The sequence below is a fragment of the Rhynchophorus ferrugineus genome, unplaced genomic scaffold (assembly GCF_030347505.1).
Source record: "Rhynchophorus ferrugineus isolate W39M unplaced genomic scaffold, kcgeb_rfMv2 rfM14, whole genome shotgun sequence".
NCBI lineage: Eukaryota > Metazoa > Arthropoda > Insecta > Coleoptera > Curculionidae > Rhynchophorus > Rhynchophorus ferrugineus.
The window spans coordinates 542,923-565,627 of record NW_027472593.1 but is presented as its reverse complement, the minus strand read 5'-3'; the positions used below and the strand labels follow the sequence as shown (position 1 = coordinate 565,627).

General features: G+C 33.6%; 5 pseudogenes across 4 annotated transcripts; all 5 read right to left on the bottom strand.

Moving 5' to 3' along the window:
- Positions 1-3,251: 3,251 nt before the first annotated feature.
- On the bottom strand, positions 3,252-15,251 carry LOC143205752 (uncharacterized; annotated as a pseudogene). The gene is made up of 9 exons (XR_013007887.1): positions 15,082-15,251; positions 10,745-10,959; positions 10,147-10,554; positions 9,928-10,085; positions 5,493-5,770; positions 4,597-4,811; positions 4,001-4,407; positions 3,738-3,939; positions 3,252-3,386 (listed from the first exon to the last, which is right to left on the bottom strand). The product of XR_013007887.1 is annotated as an uncharacterized LOC143205752 (transcript).
- LOC143205698 (translation elongation factor 2 pseudogene) lies at positions 4,679-9,925 on the bottom strand (annotated as a pseudogene). Its single transcript, XR_013007859.1, has 3 exons — positions 9,870-9,925; positions 6,235-9,812; positions 4,679-4,811 (listed from the first exon to the last, which is right to left on the bottom strand). The product of XR_013007859.1 is annotated as a translation elongation factor 2 pseudogene (transcript).
- On the bottom strand, positions 13,398-14,924 carry LOC143205720 (eukaryotic translation elongation factor 2-like; annotated as a pseudogene). The gene is made up of 5 exons (XR_013007875.1): positions 14,898-14,924; positions 14,611-14,821; positions 14,009-14,421; positions 13,738-13,947; positions 13,398-13,676 (listed from the first exon to the last, which is right to left on the bottom strand). The product of XR_013007875.1 is annotated as a eukaryotic translation elongation factor 2-like (transcript).
- LOC143205751 (translation elongation factor 2-like) lies at positions 15,225-18,484 on the bottom strand (annotated as a pseudogene).
- LOC143205674 (eukaryotic translation elongation factor 2-like) lies at positions 15,678-16,468 on the bottom strand (annotated as a pseudogene). Its single transcript, XR_013007852.1, has 2 exons — positions 15,952-16,468; positions 15,678-15,890 (listed from the first exon to the last, which is right to left on the bottom strand). The product of XR_013007852.1 is annotated as a eukaryotic translation elongation factor 2-like (transcript).
- Positions 18,485-22,705: the final 4,221 nt, after the last annotated feature.

Sequence of the window (22,705 nt, the reverse complement as noted above, 5' to 3'; positions counted from 1 at the left end):
ATAACGTAAGTGAAAAATGAAGTGCGTGAAATAAACAATGTATTTATTTTATTTTTTTATCCTCTGGAAGTAAATTAAATAAAATATTAAAAATTAAAAAATGGCAAACCATAGCGATTCAACCAAATCACCTGCACACTTTGATATAAGATTAGAACAAACAGCAATAACGTAAACTCCACCATCAGAATGGACTACAGTCATTAACAAAAAAACGATTGAGAAGTCCAGAAGAAGAAATCGCGAGGAAACAAACAAGAATCGGTGACTATTGGTAGCAGAAACCGATAGAGACAAAAAACAGTTTTAGCAACCTGTCGGAAAAAATTGAAGAGAACATACAACCAAGCCCTGAAAAAATTGTTCCCAAACCACCACCAATAACAGTCTATAAGGTAGGAATAATAAAAAACATCCATGACTTATTGAAAACCATTACTACGAACTACACAATTAAAACAGTGAGCTATGAAACAATTAAAATCCAATTGTTCGAAGCGGATCACTTTAAAGTTCTTATAAAAGAATTAGATGAAAGAAACACCCAATACCATACATTCAGGCCAAAATAGAGAGAACATTTAAATTCGTATTAAAAGGATTACATCACGGGACGGACTTTAACACCATCAAGGTAGCACTAGCTGAAAAAGGCCACGAGGTAGTAAATATTCACAATATACGACATCACACGACAAAAAACCTCTGCCTATGTTTTATATAGACATAAAACCTAATGGAAATAATAAGGCGGTGTATGAAATCACCAAATTGGAAAATAATATTATTAAATGCGAACCACCACATATAAAAAGAATTATACCACAATTCACAAGGTGTCAAGCGCACGGGCACACAAAGACTTACTGTCGCAAATCATATAGATGCGTAAAATGTGCAGGAGAACATAAGACAGGAGATTGTACTCGTAAAGTTCGCGATGAAAAAGTGAAATGTGTTAACTGTAACGGAAATCATCCAGTGAACTACAAGGGTTGCGCAGTTCACAAGCAACTACAGCAGAAACTCTATCCTGCCTTAAGGGAAAAAAGGCATCAACAAAAACAATCCACTACTACCAATCTACCACTACCCACCAGAACAAGTCAACCAGACATAACTTATGCCCAAATAGTTCAAAATGGTTCAGCACAAAAACGAGAGACAATATCTCAACCTACTGAAACTAGCAACATCTCAAGATTAGAAAATATGATGGCCAAACTAATGGATCAAATGAGTACGATGCTTGGTCTACTCACAACCGTCGTAAGCAAACTTGCCTAATGCCTGAAACCAATAGCTACAAAATCGCCGTCTGGAATGCCAATGGGCTCCAACAACACGCCAGGGAACTAAAAATGTTCGTAAATGAACAAAATATTGACGTTATGATGGTTTCCGAAACACACTTTACGGACAAGAATTATCTGAAAGTTCCTAAATATAAGCTTTATCATACAAATCACCCTGATGATAAAGCACATGGAGGTACAGCCATAATAATTCGAGATGATATAAAGCATTTCGAAAAAGAAAATTCCGCAAAGACTACCTGCAAGCCACCAGTATAACCATAGAGGAAGCCCATGGACCATTAACAATTTCTGCGATTTATTGCCCACCCAAACATAACAACAAGGCAGAACAATTTCAAGAATTCTTCAGTACGCTAGGTAATAGATTTATAGCAGGAGGAGATTATAATGCAAAACATTTAATGTGGGGTTCAAGAATAATAACCTCAAAAGGTAGAGAACTGCTCAAAACCATAAGGAAAGATAACTTACAACATATCTCTACTGGTGAACCAACATATTGGCCTTCAGACAGAAATAAAAAACCAGATACAATAGATTTCTGTATTACAAAAAATATTGATCCAAAAAAGTGTCTGGCAGAATCATGTTTCGACCTGTCTTCTGATCATTCACCTATAATAATAACAATTTCTTCAAAAATTACCATCAAAGATAAACCCCCTTCTCTGTGCAATAATAGAACTAACTGGCCCACATTTAGAGAAAACTTAGACCAAAATATCTTTCTAAACTTACCGTTACAAACTGAAATGGATATAGAAATAGCAGCAATAAATCTTACAAAAAATATACATGAGGCAGCATATTCCGCGACTCCCAATAGTGAAACATTTCCAAGAAAAAATACACATATATCATGTACAATACAGAAAAAGATAGCAGAAAAAAGAAAGTTACGACGAAATTGGCAACAGCAAAGGACTGAAGAGAATAAAAGAAAATTTAATAGGGCCATAAAAGAGCTGAGAGATCTAATCCAAATTGAACAAAACCAAGGCATTCAAGAATACCTAGAAAACTTGACATCAACTGAGGCTACAGACTATTCGTTGTGGAAAGCAACAAAAAAGCTTAGGAGATCCCAGCAGCATAACCCACCTATTAAAACAAGCGAAAATAATTGGGCGAGAAGCAATAAAGAGAAGGCCGACATTTTCTCAAAACACTTAAAAAATGTTTTTAAACCTTTCCAGTCTCAGCTACATAAAGATGACGAAAATAAAATTACTAGCATTCTAGATTCGCCATTTCAAATGGATTTACCGCACGAGGTAAACCACACGCATGGTAATTGTTGTTTAGTTTATACCAATCATTCACGGTGAGTCAGCCTAGAGTTGTACATTATACATCAGCATGTACAAATAAATACTAAAATTTAACATGTTTAAAAAATCCATATAGGTGACACATACCAAGAGCGGCTTCACCATCATGTGGACTTTCGTATAATATTTCCATTCTGTATTTCAGAGCAGTCACTGGGGATGGTAAATGAACGGCAATTATCTGAAGCAAAGTCCCACCAGCAGTTAACCATGTCCGACAAAATTGTTTTCCATCCTTATCCTTGTCTTCATATTTCAAGTTAATGCGCAGTGTGGAGAGAAGGGCTTCATATTCTTCTTTCCTAAAATAAAAATTTTAGTTACTCCCAAGAACTACAAATATATAATGCATTCTCGATATAGTAGCTTGTCGCCATAGGATATAAAGATAGAGGTAACGTGAAAATGTTTATTACCTAGGCTTATAATTTTCTTGCAACGCACTGCAAATAATATCTTTATTTCCTAATAACTTCATAAAAGTTATTTTGTAAACTATATAGTGGCCTAATTGTGGCCTACATGCAGAACGATCTTTTGTTATCATTAAACTTTTGTTTTTGGGTTGAAATATATCTAACCCCATAGACTGTTTAACGTCAAAAAGGTTGGTAAAGTTATTCAGCATCCAACTGCAATTCCAAAAGAATACGGTTCATCTTGTTCATGAGCAAGATTGGCTTATTTCGTTCGTCGATAGCCTGACGTAAGACAGTTTCCGTTTATACGCACACACCTGCAAATAATTCATTATTACAAAATTGTTTCTAACTTAATTCATAATTTATAGCGAAATAACAGCATCAGTAGCACCAAATATTAACCAATGACGGCCTGGAGCAGTTGCAGAGACATCACGATTAATTGAAGGATTGTAAAGACACTACAATGTTTTCTACTTTAATTCGGAAGTACTTAATAAATTTTTTTTACCACAGAAATATATTTATATATGCATTATTGCATCTGCATTGAATTGCATTATGCACGTTTCTTTAGTAAAATTAATACAAAGTTAAGTGACACCAAAAATACATACATAATTATGTAATTTATTATACAAATAATTATTTAGGAATTTACTCACCCGTAATACAATCTACAACAACAAGAGCACAATTAGTTACACGAACGGTACTACTGGGTCGGATTATATAACTTGCATTCTAGCATGATAATCCTCCAAGGCCTTCAGACAGATTTCTAAGTGGGGCTCTCTGACACAGGCAATGATGTTTTCGCTAGATTCTTTAATGACACATTGTACCATAAGGCCAAACGTTTCAAACCTGAAGTCAAATGACGAAGACCTTAGTGATAATCACACAATAAAAGCGAACATTTGCGTACCTTCTACAGGTTTTGGTGAATCGGCCGGATTCTTGGGTTCCACAGCTACACATACTACGAGAGTTACGCCGAATTTCATGACATTCAAGTTCTGCATGTTTGTGAATGTGGGGATAGTATCGGAAAAAATTGATCCAGACCGAACAAAATGCAAATATTTCCAGATGGGACATCTTCCACGGCTTCTATGTAACGACCAATCATGAGGATGGCTCCCTGAATTGTCTTCTCGTTTAAATCTTCTTTCATGATGCCACGTATTTAGATCTTGGGATAGGGGCCTTGCTGCCGGTGGCTACTTTATCGGAAAAAACAGGACCAAAATCGTAGAAATAAACCTTATGAGAAGTGGGCACCATTTTAGACACATATCATCATAGGACCGTTAGGATTACAATTTTTAATACCTAAAAACAAAAAAAGCAAAGTATAGTCATTTGCAAATATTAAAAAAATAATAAAAAATTGGTAATTGTTGTTTAGTTTATACCAATCATTCACAGTGAATCAGCCTAGAGTTCTACACTACACATCATCAAGTACAAATTAATACCAAAATTTAATGCGTTTTAAAAATCCATACAGGTGACACATACCAAGAGCGGCTTCATCATCATGTGGACCTTCGTATAACATTTCCATTCTGTATTTCAGAGCAGTCACTGGGTATGGTAAGTGGACGGCAATCATCTGAAGCAAAGTCTGACCAACAGGTAACCATGTCTGCCTAAATCGTTTTTCATCCTTATCCTTGTCTTGATATTTCAAGTTAGTGCACAGTGTGGAGAGAAGGCCTTCATATTCTTCTTTCCTAAAATACAAATTTTAATTACACCCAAGAACTACAAATATATAATGCATTCTCGATATAACAGCTTGTCACCATAAGATATAAAGATAGAGGTTACATGAAAGCGTTTAATACCTAGGCCTATAATTTTCTTCCAATGCACTGCCAACAATATATTTATTTCCTAATGACTTCATAAAAGTAATTTTGTAAACTATAATGTGGCCTAATTGTGTTGGAAGAATTAACTTTTTTTTTAATAATAAAACACATGTTTACTTGCAGTTCATAATCAAGTCAAAAATTTTGTAGATGGGATTCAAGATGTAAATGCAAAACGATCTTTTGTTATCATTATCCTATTTTTGGGTTGAAATATTCCTAACCCCATAGATTGTTAAACGTCAGGAAATTTGGTAAAGTTATTCAGCACCCAGCTGCAATTTCAAATGGTTATGGTCCATCTTGTTCATGAACAAGATTGGCTTAATACGTTCGTCGATAGCCTGACGTAACATAGTTTCCGTTTTTACACAAACCTGAAATAATTCATTATTACAAAATTGTTTCTAAATTTATCCATAATTTATAGCGAATTAGCAGCATCAGTAGCACCAATCATTAACCAATGTAGGCCTGGGGCGGTAAGAGATGACATCACGATTAATTAAAAGATTGTAAAGACGACTTAGTGATAATCACACTATAAAAGCGAACATTTGCGTACCTTCTACAGGTTTTGTACAATCGGCCGGATTCTTGAGTTCCACAGCTATACGTACTACGGAAGATAAGCTGAACTTCTTGACATTCAAGTTCTGCTTGTTAATGTATGTGGCGATGGCATCGGGCTTAACCAAAAATTGATCCAGACCGAACAAAGTGCAAATATTTCTAAATGGGACATCTTCCATGGCTTCTACATAACGACTAATCACGAGGATGGCTCCCTGAATTGTCTTCTCGTGTAAATCCTCTTTCTTGAGGCGACATAGTTAGGTTCCAGGATAGGGGCCTTCATGTCGGTGGCTACTTTACACGAAAAAACAGGTCCAAAATTGTAGAAATAACCTTTATGAGAAGTGCACACATCTGCAAATAATTCATTATTACAAAATTGTTTCTAACTTTATCCATAACTTATAGCAAATTAGCAGCAAGACTAGCACCAATCATTAACCAATGTCAGCCTGGGGCAGTTGGAGATGACATCACGACTAATTAAAAGATTGTAAAGACACTACAATGTTTCCTACTTTAATTCGAAAGTTCTTAATAAATTGTCTTTACCACAGAAATATGTTTAGATATGCGTTATTGCATCTGCATTGAATTGCATTATGCATGTTTCATTAGTAAAATTAATACAAAGTGAAATAACACCAAAAATACATACATAGTTATTTCATTTATTATACAAATAATTACTTAGGAATTTACTTACCCCTAATACAATCTACTACAACAAGAACACCATCAGTTACACAAAGGGCACTACTGGGTCGGGTTGTTAAGTAACTTGACTTCAAGCATGATCCTCCTCCAAGGCCTTCAGACAGATTTCTAAGTGGAGCTCTCTGGCACCGGCAATGATGTTCTCGCTAGATTCTAGAATTACCTTTCGTTCCAATTCACATTCAAAGTAATATTTGGCATGCCAATTAAGTTGCCGCTTGCCAAATTGCATTACCTCTTATAGTTTCCGAGATATGGGCAATTCAAATTTTACACCTTAGGCTCTGTTTCTACTTGAGCCCAAATTGTAAAATAGTCCTATGAATTATCGATTTCGTTCCAATTCATATTCCGAGTAATGTTCGGCATGTTAATTCCGTTGCCGATTGCCAGATTAAAAGATGCTACCCCAATTGCAAGAGAGAAATCAGAATATGAAGTACTTTACCCCCTCGAAATTAGAGAAATGATAAAAGAAAGGCGAAAAGCTAGAAGAGTATGGCACAAGACCAGAAATGCTGCTGACAAAACCACGTTTAATAGAATTAGTAATCAGACAAATCAAAAGATCAAAGAATATAAACAGAATTGCTTTCAAAAGTATTTAAGTGAATTAAGCCCACAAGCAGACAAAAATTAATCACTATGGAAAGCAACTCAAAGATTTAAAAGACCAATTATTCGAGTACCGCCTATTAAAAATGATCGAAATGAATGGGTTCGAAGCGACAATGAAAAAGCAGAATATTTAGCTAACATTTTTCATTTCATGGAGTCATATTTATTCGGACGAAAATTTAGAGTATCGCACGAAATGGCGTTCTCGACATTTAAAAATATCTCGGCCGGAGTTCCACAAGGTAGCTGGCGTCTTAGGACCTCTCCTGTATCTGCTCTACACTGCTGACATTCCAACAGCAAAAGAAACACTTCTTGGAACCTTTGCTGATGACACAGTTATTATGGCAAAAGATATATCTCTGCCTAGGGCAATAGAAAAAGTGCAAGTGGCAGTCAACAAAATCTACAAATGGACAAAAGATTGGAAAATTCAATTTAATAGCTCCAAATCTGTCCACGTTAATTTTGCATTAAGGCGAAATAATAAAAATTTAATTATATCACTCAATGGATGCCCGATTCCTCAAGCAGAATCAGCAAAATACCTTGGAATCCATCTTGACGGTAGATTAAATTAGATGCATCACTTTAGACAAAAAGCAAAACACATTAGAACCAAAATAAAACAACTATACTGGTTAGTCGGAAGATACTCTCAACTTGATCTAAAATCAAAGAGGTTGATCTATAATAGAATTATAAAGCCAATTTGGACCTATGGGGTGCAAATATGGGGTTGCATTAAAAAAAAATCAGTTAGTCATACAGCGCTGTCAAAACAAGATTCTTCGGTTGATTACCAATGCCTATCGCTATGTAACCAATGAAGAACTGCACGATGACCTGGAAATCAAATGGATTTGCGAAGTTGTGCAGGATTTCGCCTTGAAACACGAAAGAAGATTACTAAATCATTCTAACGTGGAAGTAATACAACTGCTGGACAGCGCACAGGATGTCAGGTGATTGAAACGAACAAAACCATACGAACTTGTGTGAACATTTAGTGTGTATTATTAGTGTAAACTATAAGTTAATAATTAATAAATAATTGTAATTTTATAATTGAGGAATACATACTGATGTATTTTCTCGCACTCGTCTTGCTTGCTAATTAATCCAAGCACATAGGAAAAATAGTAATAAATTAATTGTAATAATAATAATAATAATTAAGATTGTACTAAGCGTATCTAATAAAGATGTTATAAAAAAAAATTGCCAGATTGCATTATCTCTTATTTTTTCCGAGATATGGGCTATCGAAATTTTACACCTTAGGCTCTGTTTCTACTTGGGCTCAAATTGTAAAATGGTCCTATGAATTAATGATTTAGTTCCAATTCATATTCCAAGTAATGTTTGGAATGTCAATTACGTCGTCGATTGCCAAATTGCATTATCTCTTATTTTTTCCGAGATATGGGCTATCGAAATTTTACACCTTAGATTCTGTTTCTACTTGGGGCCAAATTGTAAAATAGTCCTATGAATTACCGATTTCGTTCCAATTCACCTTCCAAGTAATATTCCGCATGCGAATTACGTTGCCGATTGCCAAATTGCATTATCTCTTATAGTTTCCGAGATATGGGCAATCGAAATTTTACCCTTAGGCTCTGTTTCTACTTGGGCCCAAGTTGTAAAATGGTCCTATAAATTAATGATTTAGCTCCAATTCACATTCCAAGTAATATTCGGCATGTCAATTACGTTGCCGATTGCCAAATTGCATTACCAAATTGTTTCTGATTTTATTCATAATTTATAGCGAATTAGCAGCATCAGTAGCACCAATCATTAACCAATATGGCCTGGGGCGGTTGGAGATGACATCGCGATCAATTAAAAGATAGTAAAGACACTACAAGACTCTTTTCGAATCAGCCGGAATCTTGGGTTTGTACAGCTACACGTACTACGAGAGTTACGCCGAATTTCATGACATTCAAGTTCTGCATGTTTGTGAATGTGGGGATGGTTTCGGGATTAACCAAAAATCGATCCACACCGAACAACCTGTAAATGTTTCTAGATAGGACATCTTCAATGGCTTCTACATAACGACCGATCATGAGGATCAATCTTATCCTTGTCTTCATATTTCAAGTTAGTACGCAGTGTGGAGAGAAGGGCTTCATATTGTTCTTTCCTAAAAAAAATTAAAAACACACAAGAACTACAAATATATAATTCATTCTCAATATAACAGCTTGTCACCATAAGATATAAAGATAGAGGAAAGCGTTTAATATCTAGGCCTATAATTTTCTTCCAATGCACTGCCAACAATATATTTATTTCCTAATAACTTCATAAAAGTTATTTGGAAACTATATAGTAGCCTAATTGTGATGGAAGAATTATTTTTTTTAAATAATAAAAGACATGTTTACTTGCAGTTCATAATCAAATCAAAAATTTTGTAGATGGGATTCAAAATGTACATGCAAAACGATCTTTTGTTATCATTATCCTATTTTTAGGTTGAAATATTCCTAATCCCATAGATTGTTAAACGTCAGAAAATTTGGTAAAGTTATTCAGCATCCAACTGCAATTTCAAATGGGTACGGTCCATCTCGTTCATGAACAAGATTGGCTGAATACGTTCGTCGATAGCCTGACGTAACATAGTTTCCGTTGGTACACACACCTGCAAATAATTCATTATTACCAAATTGTTTCTAACTTTATTCATAATTTATAGCGAATTAGCAGCATCAGTACCACCAGACATTAACGATTGTCGGCCTAGGGCAGATGGAGATGACATCACGATTAGTTAATATATTGTAAAGAGACTACAAGATTCTTTTTTCGATGTTTCCTACTTTAATTCAGAAGTTCTTAATAAATTGTCTTTACCACAGAAATATATTTATATATGCATTATTTAAAATTTTAATTTTTGTTTAGCAAAATTAATACAAAGTGAAGTAACACCTAAAATACATATATAATTATTTAATTTGTTATATAAATAATTATTTAGGAATTTACCTATCCGTAACACAATCTACTACAACAAGAGCACCATCATTTACACGAAGGGCACTACAGGGTCGGATTAAGTAACTTGAATTCTAGCATGATCCTCCTCCAAGGCCTTCAGACAGATTTCTAAGATGAGCTCTCTAGCACCGACAATGATGTTTTCGCTAGATTCGTCAATGACACATTGTACCATAAGATCAGGCTTAGCCAAACCTTTCAAACCTGAAGTCAAATGACACAGACCTTAGTGATAATAACACAATAAAAGCGAACATTTGCGTACCTTCTACAGGTTTTTCTGAATCGGCCGGATTCTTCGGTTCCACAGCTACACGTACTACGGAAGAAAAGCTGAAGTTCTTGACATTCAAGTTCTGCTTGTTTGTGAATGTGGCGACCGTATCGGGCTTAAACAAAAATTGATCCAGACCGAACAAAGTGCAAATATTTCCAGATGGGACATCTTCCATGGCTTCAATATAACGACCAATCATGAGGATTCCTGAATTGTCTTCTCGTGTAAATCCTCTATGTTGAGGCCGCATAGTTAGGTCCCAGGATAGGGGCCTTCTTGCCGGTGGCTACTTTACCGGAAAAAACAATACCAAAATCGTAGAAAAAACCTTTTTGAGAAGTGGGTACCATTTTAGACACATTATCATAGGACCGTTAGGATCATTGTTCTTAATACCTAAAAACAAAAAAACAAAGTATAGTCATTTTCAAATATTAAAAAAAAATAATAAAAAATTGGTAATTGTTGTTTAGTTTATAACAATCATTCACAGTGAATCAGCCTAGAGTTGTAAACTACACATCATCATGTATAAGTAAATACCAAAATTTAACGCGTTTAAAAAATCCATATAGGTGACACATACCAGAAGCGGCTTCATCATCATGTGGACCTTCATATAACATTTCCATTCTGTATTTCAGAGCAGTTACTGGATATGGTAAGTGAACGGCAATCATCTGAAGCAAAGTCTCAGCAACAGGTAACCATGTCCACCTAAATTGTTTTCCATTCTTATCCTTGTCTTCATATTTCAAGTTAGTGCACAGTGTGGAGAGAAGGCCTTCATATTCTTCTTTCCTAAAATATAAATTTTAGTTACACCCAAGAACTACAAATATATAATGCATTCTCGATATAACAGCTTGTCACCATAGGATATTAAGATAGAGGTAACATGAATTCGTTTAATACCTAGGCTTAAAATATTCTTCCAATGTACTGCCAACAATATATTTATTTCCTAATAACTTCATAAAAGTTATTTTGTAAACTATATAGTGGCCTAATTGCGATGGAAGAATTAATATTTTTTTAAATAATAAAACACATGTTTGCTTGCAGTTCATAATCAAGTCAAAAATTTTGTAGATGAGATTCAAGATGTAAATGAAAAACGATCTTTTGTTATCATTATCCTATTTTTGGGTTGAAATATTCCTAACCCCATAGATTGTTAAACGTCAGAATATTTGGTAAAGTTATTCAGCACCCAGCTGCAATTTCAAATGGGTATGGTCCATCTTGTTCATGAACAAGATTGGCTTAATACGTTCGTCGATAGCCTGACGTAACATAGTTTCCGTTTGAACACACACCTGAAATAATTCATTATTACAAAATTGTTTCTAACTTTATCCATAATTTATAGCGAATTAGCAGCATCAGTAGCACCAATCATTAACCAATGTCGGCCTGGGGCGGTTGGAGATGACATAACGTTAATTAAAATATAGTAAAGACACTACAATGTTTCCTACTTTAATTCGAAAGTTCTTAATAAATTGTCTTTACCACAGAAATATATTTAGATATGCGTTATTGCATCTGCATTGAATTGCATTATGCATGTTTCTTTAGTAAAATTAATACAAAGTGAAGTAACACCGTAAATACATACATAATTATTTAATTTATTATACAAATAATTGTTTAGGAATTTACTTACCCCTAATACAATCTATTAGAACAAGAGAACCATCAATTACACGAAGGGCACTACTGGGTCGGATTAAGTAATTTGAATTCTAGCATGATCCTCCTCCAAGGCCTTCAGACAGATTTCTAAGTGGAGCTCTCTGGCAACGGCAATGATGTTTTCGATAGATTCTTCAATGACACATTGTACCATAAGATCAGACTTAGCCAAAATTTCAAACCTGAAGTCAAATGATACAGACCTTCTACAGGTTTTGGTGAATCGGCCGGATTCTTGGATTCCACAGCTACATATACTACCAGAGTTACGCCGAATTTCATGACATTCAAGTTCTGCAAGTTTGTGAATGTGGGGATGGTATCGGGAAAAACTGATCCAGACCGAACAAAGTGCAAATATTTCCAGATGGGACATCTTCCATGGCTTCTATGTAACGACTAATCATGAGGATGGCTCCCTGAATTGTCTTCTCGTGTAAATCCTCTTTCTTGAGGCCACATAGTTAGGTCCCAGGATAGGGGCCTTCATGCCGGTGGCTACTTTACCGGAAAAAACAGGACCAAAATCGTAGAAATAAACTTTATGAGAAGTGGATACCATTTTAGACACATCATCATAGGACCGTTAGGATCACAGTTCTTAATACCTAAAACAAAAAAACAAAATATAGTCATTTGCAAATATTAAAAAAATAATAAAAAATTGGTAATTGTTGTTTAGTTTATACCAATCATTCACAGTGAATCAGCCTAGAATTGTAAACCACACATCATCATGTACAAATAAATACCAAAATTTAACGCGTTTTAAAAATCCATATAGGTGACATATACCAAGGCGGCTTCATCATCATGTGGACTTTCGTATAACATTTCTATTCTGCATTTCAGAGCAGTTACTGGGAACGGTAAATGAACGGCAATCATCTGAATCAAAGTCCCACCAGCAGGTAACTATGTCTGACTAAATTGTTTTCTATCCTTATCCTTGTCTTCATATTTCAAGTTAATGCGCAGTATGGAGAAAAGGGCTTCATTTTCTTCTTTACTAAAATAAAAATTTTAGTTTCACCCAAGAACTACAAATATATAATGCATTGTCGATATAACAAATTGTCACCATAGGATATAAAGATAGGGGTAACATGAAAGCGTTTAATACCTAGGCTTATAATTTTCTTCCTATGCACTGCCTACAATATATTTATTTCCGAATAACTTCATAGAAGTTTATTTCTAAACTATATAGTGGCCTAATTGTGCTGGAAGAATAAATTTTTATTTAAATAATAAAACATATGTTTTCTTGCTTTTCATAATCAGGTCAAAAATTTTGTAGATGGGATTCAAGATGTACATGCAAAACGACCATTTGTTATCATTATCCTGTTTTTGGGTTGAAATATTTCTAACCCCATAGACTGTTTAACATCAGAAAGTTTGGTAAAGTTATTCAGGGTCCAACTGCAATTGCAAAAGAGTACGGGTTCATCTTGTTCTTGAACAAGATTGGTTTAAAACGTTCGTCGATAGCCTGACGTAAGACAGTTTCCGTTTGTACACACACAGCTGCAAATAATTTATTATTACAAAATTGTTTCTAACTTTATTCATAATTTATAGCGAATTAGCAGCATCAGTGCCACCAAACATCAACGAATGTCGGCCTAAAGCAGATGGAGATGACATAACGATTAATTAATATATTGTAAAAAGACTACAAGATTCTTTTTTCGATGTTTCCTACTTTAATTCAGAAATCCTTAATAAGTTGTCTTTACCACAGAAATATATTTATATATGCATTATTTAAAATTTTAATTTTTGTTTAGTAAAATTAATACAAAGTGAAGTAACACCTAAAATACATACATAATTATTTAATTTATTATATAAATAATTATTTAGTAATTTACCTACCCGTAACACAATCTACTACAACAAGAGCACCATCATTTACACGAAGGGCACTACAGGGTCGGATTAATTAACTTGAATTATCATGATCCTCCTCCAAGGCCTTCAGACATATTTCTAAGTGGCGCTCTCTAGCACCGGCAATGATGTTTTCGCTAGATTCGTCAATGACACATTGTACCATAAGATCAGACTTAGCCAAACGTTTCAAACCTGAAGTTAAATGACACAGACTTTAGTGATAATCACACAATAAAAGCGAACATTTGCGTACCTTCTACAGGTTTTGGTGAATCGGCCGAATTCTTGGGTTCCACAGCTACATGTACTACGAGAGTTACGCCGAATTTCATGACATTCAAGTTCTGCATGTTTGTGAATGTGGGGATGGTATCGGGCTTAACCAAAAATTGATCCACACCGAACAACCTGTAAATGTTTCCAGATGGGACATGTTCAATGGCTTCTACGTAACGACCCATAATGAGGACGGCTCACTGAATTGTCTTCTCGTTTAAATCTTCTGTCATGATGCCACGTATTTAGCTCTTGGAATAGGGGCCTTGCTGCGGTGGCTACTTTACCGGAAAAAACAGGACCAAAATCGTAGAAATAACCTTTATGAGAAGTGGGCACCATTTTATTCACATATCATCATAGGACCGTTAGGATCATTGTTCTTAATACCTATAAACAAAAAAACAAAGTATAGTCATTTGCAAATATTAAACAAAATAATAAAAAATTGGTAATTGTTGTTTAGTTTATACCAATCATTCACAGTGAATCAGCCTGGACTTGTAAACTACACATCATCAAGTACAAATATATACCAAAATTTAATGCGTTTTAAAAATCCATACAGGTGACACATACCACGAGCGGCTTCATCATCATGTGGACCTTCGTATAACATTTCCATTCTGTATTTCAGATCAGTTACTGGGTATGGTAATTGAACGGAAATCATCTGAAGCAAAGTCTCACCAACAGGTAACCATGTCCGCCTAAATTGTTTTACATCCTTATCCTTGTCTTCATATTTCAAGTTAATGCGCAGTATGGAGAGAAGGACTTCATTTTCTTCCTTAATAAAATAAAAATTTTAGTTACACCCAAGAATTACAAATATATAATGCATTCTCGATATAACAGCTTTTCACCATAGGATGTAAAGATAGAGGTAACATGGAAGCGTTTATTACCTAGGCTTATAATTTTCTTCCAATGCACTGCCGACAATATATTTATTTCCTAATAACTTCATAAAAGTTATTTTGTAAACTATATAGTGGTCTAATTGTGCTGGAAGAATTAATTTTTTTTAATAATAACACACATGTTTACTTGCATTTCACAATCAGGTCAAAAATTTTGTAGATGGGATTCAAGATGTACATGCAAAACGATCTTTTGTTATCATTATCCTGTTTTTGCGTTGAAATATTCCTAACCCCATAGATGGTTAAACGTCAGAAAATTTGGTAAGGTTATTCAGCACCCGACTGCAATTTCAAATGGGTATGGTCCGTCTTGTTCATGAACATGATTGGCTTAATACGTTCGTCGATAGCCTGACGTAACATAGTTTCCGCTTGTACACATACCTGAAGTAATTCATTATTACAAAATTGTTTCTAACTTTATCCATAATTTATAGCGAATTAGCATCAGCAGAACCAATGTATGCCTGGGGCGGTTGGAGATGACATCACGATTAATTAAAAGATTGTAAAGACACTACAATGTTTCCTACTTTAATTCGGAAGTTCTTAATAAATTGTCATTACCACAGAAATATATTTAGATATGCGTTATTGCATCTGCATTTAATTGCATTATGCATGTTTCTTGAGTAAAATTAATACATAGTTAAGTAACATCAAAAATACACATATAATTATTTAATTTATTATACAAATAATTATTTAGGAATTTACTCACCCCTAATACAATCTACTACAACAAGAGCACCATCAGTTACACGAAGGGCACTACTGGGTCGGATTAAGTAACTTGAATTCTAGCATGATCATCCTTTAAGGCCTTCAGACAGATTTCTAAGTGGAGCTCTCTGGCAATGGCAATGATGTTTTCGCTAGATTCTTCAATGACACATTGTACAATAAGATCAGACTTAGCCAAACGTCTCAAACCTGAAGTCAAATGACACAGACTTTAGTGATAATTACACAATAAAAGCGAACATTTGCGTACCTTCTAAAGGCCTAATGTCTAATGTCTAATCGGCCGGATTCTGGGGTTCCACAGCTACACGTACTACGAGAGTTACGCCGAATTTCATGACATTCAAGTTCTGCATGTTTGTGAATGTGGGGATGGTATCGGGCTTAACCAAAAATTGAACCAGACCGAACAAAGTGCAAATATTTCCAGATGGGACATATTCCATGGCTTCTATATAACGACCAATCAAGAGGTTGGCTCCCTGAATTGTCTTCTCGTTTAAATCCTCTTTCTTGAGGCCACATAGTTAGGTCCCAGGATGGTGACCTTCATGGCGATGGCTACTTTACCGAAAAAAACAGGACCAAAATTGTAGAAATGTCGGCCTAGGGCGGTTGGAGATGACATCACGATTAATTAAAAGATTGTAAAGACACTACTATGTTTCCTACTTTAATTCGGTAGCCTTTACCACAGAAATATATTTAGATATGCGTTATTGCATTTGCATTGAATTGCATTATGCATGTTTCTTTAGTAAAATTAATACAAAGTTAAGTAACATCAAAAATACACATATAATTATTTAATTTATTATACAAATAATTATTTAGGAATTTACTTATAGGAAACACAATCTACTACAACAAGAGCATCATCAGTTACACGAAGGGCAGCAGTTACTTCAGAACGGAAATCTATGTGCCCAGAGGAACCAATAAAATTAATCAAAAAAACTTTCTATTCTTATTCGCGTTAATCAATATTTCTTGTGAAAAAATCCCTATCTTCGAGCTCAAAATACATAAATATGGCGCTAAAAATAGATTAGTTAGTATTTTTGTTAAAACAAATACCCAGCTTTATTTTAAAGAGATAAAGCTTCAGAATGACTAATCAAAATTATCCCACATGTTCAGTGGTTTGTAAATTTCGTCGTTCAATATTTCAAAATACTACATGTTCTTATTCTACATATTCGTAATAAATCTGTCTTGTTCATTTTTTCTTGTGTCTGTAAAATGTATTTCTCTAATTTTGGCACCAGCAATAATACCAGTTTTTGATACTAAGGAGTCTGTTAAAGATGATTTTCCGTTATCTACGTAAGCTATGACGGATCTATTACGGATGTTTCGTTTTAGACCATCATGGCACAAATTTCATCTGCTGTAAAATTCACCTATGTGAAAAATAAATGTTAAGAATTCGTAATGTTTAGAAACACATAACTAATTTCTGTAATAACAGAAGAAAGCTAAAAGATAAGCTCAGTTATAGTCTTAGATGAGCCTTCGATATAGTTTGGCATACATAAAATATATAGTACAAGAAGCAGTTAGCAGACTATTATTTGGGGACATAATCATACAGATACCATAGTTACAACAGGCAAATAAGACACATACTAAAAATAGGCTAAATGTATGAATAGTAAATTTAAAATAAACAAGGGAAAAAAAACAAATATTAAACGAAATAGAGAGGTTTAAATGTCTAGTTTTAAATAACTATAAACACTATCAATTAATGTTATTTAAAACAACTTTTAAACTATATACAAATAATATATTCAATTCATTATTATTAAACGGCACAATAAAAATTAAAACGAATATGATTCGTTAAATCAAACTTTTATTAATGTGTTTAAACATGATTACAATACTATAACTAGGATTATAGGTATTCTGCAACAAAATATGTAGAGAAAGTTCTTAAACATAAACTAAAATATAGTTATTTTGAAAATAACATCAATTTTAATTATTGTTGAAGAATAAATATTTGATTTTCAGTTATTATCTGGCTTCATCCAGAGCATATCGGATAATGGCCATGTTAATTTTGTGTCAACAACCCCCTCAACGAAGGGTAACAAATCATCAACTTTAATCATTCGACACAAGTCATATTTTCCAAATTTGATTTTAAGTTTCTGAAGTTTGAATAACAATTTAAAATAGGCCATTTCCCAATTAGTGCACACTATAATTTTGTCTTCCAAAAAGGAAAAATCTCCTTCAAAGTAAAACAAAGGCGTGTAACTTTCATTGTCTCTCACTATAAATGGTATGTGATACTTAGCAGTTATCTGTAAAAAGCCGCATATCTCTTTAGGAAATTGTTTGTACATTTGTTTTATAAGATTGTACAAAACATATTCACAAAATTTTAAAAAACAATACAATCTTAAAAATTCAAACAACTGCATTTTGTATTCACGGCCCTCTCGAAAACTGCTTCCAAAAGAATCGCCATGTGCAATGTTAATCATATTAAACAGATCTACTTCCACTTTGCTCATAACACTACACTGCATATAAAATAAGTTATACACTTCAACTGAGAATCTCTTCATTCTTGAGAGCACTTTGTCGTTTAATATTCTGACACTAACATAAATATCATCAACGATAATATAAGGAATATTAGATGATTCGACGTTAATCCATCCGTAGGTATAAGTAACAGGCGTAACGTTTCCTAGAGATGGTTCGTTAGATACCATCTCCAATATTAGTATTTGTTCTAAATTGTTACCTCCTGTATTAGATGACATTATAACTATTTTCGAAATCACAAATTGTGTGAAAAACCCGGCAAGATGCCAGTAATTAACTTGACGATTAAAACAATGTCAAAATGGCCGAGTACTTGATACCAACCGTCTTTGTAAATAGATGGTATGTATACTGTTGTAATTAAATATGTTGGAAATAAGCATATATAATTAATTTTATATAATATACAACAATTATATAATCTGTAAAGATTAAATATTTATAACTATTTTTTAACTTATATATTTATAATATTAATTATTTTTTATTTGGCCAACCTGTTATTCTAATGTCATTCATTACCGATGTCCAGAATCAATTTATAGGTTAAGGTTTACACCATAACTAATATTCTAGAGATTTTGAATAGTACTACTTCGTTTACAACAAAATGGTTTATTGGTAAAGCGAGTAAAGTGGACATGTTACACAGTAAAACCAGAAAAAGCTTAGTTGATGACACTGATCAACTAAACCGGATATCTTCTAAGGAAAAAATTAATATTTGAAAGTAGATAACTTCTACATAATCGAAGTTCGTCTATAGGAATCCAGTTGTTACGTATTCGTTTTGGTTTTATTGATTTGATTGTTGATTTTTTCACTATTTCTAAATCAAACATTTATATATACCTGATAATATAAGTATCAAAATGATACAAATATCAAAATTCTTTCTTCTCTTCCAGTTTTCTTTTCAGGTTTTCGATTTAGTATTATGTAAAGGTTGTTACTAACAAAGATGCATTTTGCATGGTTTTGATAGATGTTCGTAGAGACCCAGCTCATTTTCCTTTGCCACTGCTTGCTTGATGCAAGAACTTGGATGTTTATTTTCCGTGTGGAAACATTAATCAATGTTACTCGTTTATCTGTCTTATTAACCATTGTACATTAACTGAAGTTAATCAATTGATCTGTGGACACTGTACGCCCCATTATATTTTATATTTATTATTTTTTACAATGAGATCTGGTGTATTTAAGAATTTCAGCTTTCCAGCGAGTTTTGGTGGATAATACTAGCCATAGCATGATACATTTATCATCGTCAATCATCTCAATGATCTCCGGATACATTCTTCCCGATATTAATTGATAAATGTATTAGCTAGACAAAACTGAATGTCTTCCAAGAATGGATTTTGCCTAATATATCAAAAATATTGAAACGTACTATTAATTCTATTTTATATTATTTTAACTATTTTGTTTACAAATTTATTGGTTAAGCGGCTAAAGTAATAGTAAACCTGTATGGATCTTAAGACATGAAAATTTGTGAATTTTTAGTAATGCCACCTATTAAACTCCGTGAAACCGATAGATGTTAATATATCATAGCAGATTAATCCGCTTGCATTACAATACTTGGTCGAGGCTACTCCGTCTATGCATATATTATTCTCGATTTTTTTTAAATACATTTTAAAGACTCCTTTTACAAACTATGGGTTTATCTGGACTGATACTACAGTTTCGCGTGGGCATCAAACCACGGTCCTCAGCATTAAGCGTACCGACTGGCGAATGACCAACTTTGGAAATCATCCCAGAAGACATCCGGTCTTACCCAGCTAGTTACTGGCGTGACTGGTATTCTTATCCTTGTTGTTTTCTTGATTTTACACTCTTGCCTAGGACAATCACGATTTTTAAACAATCAAAAACATAAATTTAAGACCATGCCCCAGCAGGATTCGAACTCGCGGCTATCGCATCATTAGGAGGACCGTCCTATCGCCTCTGCCATTACCCCACCAAGCTGGTGGGACCCGATATTAATCCATGGGAGTCTTATTAGCCTGTACTGTCCGTCTACCACAAATGACCTTTCCCTTCTAAGTTTCTATTTTTTCATTTATGTATTTTAATGTTTTTGTTTATTAGGTCCTTACATGTATTCTGATCATTTTTCCTCTTAAAAAAGACATTTGTTTAGAAAAAATAGTAGATTATGGATTAAGCAATGCGTGTTTCGTCATCTTTTTAGTCACATGGCGATACGTGTCTAAAGGACGATGTTGGTTTCAATTAAATCATCGATCAATTTCTGCACTTCCTCAAAATTTTGAAAATTTATACTGTTAGGAAGTATGCCTATATATTATGTGTATTTATATATTGTATAACGGGATTTTATTGCGTATGGTATTAAAACAATTCAAAAATGTTAGAAGAAAACAGCCATAACCATATCTTTACTAATGATGTATTTTTTTTTAGTTTCGGAATACTACAAGAAGTTTGTTTCCAAATACCGGATCGTCCACAGGTTGTAAAATATATTATTGTAGTAATGAATTAATTTAATTTAGTAATGAATTAATACTTATTAATTATTATTAAAATATCATATAAATTATAATTATTAAAATTTTTTAATTTGGCCTACTTGGAGAAATGATTCAGAATCTCTCAGATTCAGAAACTCCCTTAACATCTACCTCTTTATTTTTATGAACCCTCTCTATAGTACTCTTTAGATTATTAGTTTGTAGCTCCGGAAATAATATTTCATTTCATAATTGTATGGAAATTTATTTTGTTTTCAATATAATACATTTTACCTGCTTGGAGGTAATAATATAATTTAATTAATTCTTTATTTAATAGGTAAAAACAATGAAATTGTATAAAATTTAAAATTACTAATTATACTTTCAGTTAATTTGTTTGTTAGTTATTATATTTATAAACCTGAGATGTCACAAAAAACACATAAATATCGATCTAGAAAACAATTATACATATATGGGATGCATCGAGACTTATAATTAATTCCCCAAGTACCCCATTTCATTAAATTCAGCTGTAAATAGCTACCAGAAAAAATCTTAATAATTTTAATAGAGTATCAAATTCCGTGTTTATTGATTATTATTAAGAAAACCTTCAAAATAAAATTTATCCCTGAGTTATTAAAACAAATGGAAAATGTTGATATATCATCACAAGTTTGAAGTGTATAAGAATGAAAGCAGTCGATTTTAAAATATTTCATTGAAAAAATGATTAAATGGCATAATATGTGCATACAACAAGCTGTTCACAGTTTGTTCTAATGTATACAATCTATAGATATATTAAACAATTCGCTAACTCAAATTTAACCTAGAAGCTGATATAACTATTTCTTCGGTATTCGCTTCGGCCCAGGGCTATCCGGCGATCTGTTCTTTTTTGTGACACGGGTAGGTGTGTTTTACCCTCAGTGTCACTATGTATCGCCGTTCAGCCAGTTGCCTCTTCTTTCCGTTAAATAAATATAGTTTTATTTCAAAAGATAGTTTTTGTTTGTTGTCACGACTTTAAGCCATATACTAAAATTGTAATGACACAGAGATCAGCGTATACAGAAAACACGATTTCGGTGAAGATTTCCGATCAACTTACATCCCTACCCAAATAACGATGGATTAAAACGCAATGAGAGCATTAACATGTCCGTTATAGGCCCTTCGAGTTCCTTAATTTTCAGCACCCTAAAACACATAATAATTTTTACTGCTGAGAGGTTTGCCATTTGGAGATAGGTTCGATAGCTATTGAAAGAAGGGCCTGGTGAATAGCTGATCTGCACGGATTTCTATACTACGCTGAACGCAATTCAAGCATATTCATGTGATCATCCATTAATAATTGACGCTCATAATTAATGATCCTGCCAAGTTATGCCTAACCCACTTACGCTAAGTCGTTATAAATGCACATATTCCCATTTTCTGAAGGGATAACCCCTCTTCAGTGTTCCCTGAGTGTTCTCGCTATGGCTCTCCAACCTGAGTATACCACAGTTTGACCACATCGAAAACCGAATTTAACTTCCTTTCACTGTTTATCACTTGTTCACTTCGGAAAACATATCTAAGCTCCTTAGATTGCTTGAAATCCTTAATTTACTTGATATCATATATGAACATGATATTATGAAAGATAAAAAACCATGAACATTGAAAAATATGAATATTTTTTCGGCATCCCTATGCCAGAGTCGTTGTTCCCTTAGTGGATCCAATTCAGTACTTGTTCTTGAAATAATATATTTTAGTTTTAAATTTCAAATGAAATAAAAGTATTTTTATCCGTAAATGAATCAAGTGATAAAAATTGAAATGATTAATAAATAATCGTTTAAATAATAAAGCCGGTATGGTTAAATCAGTAAGCAGCAATGATATTTCCAGAATTGAAAGAAACATTAGCCTTCTTCATTCCTT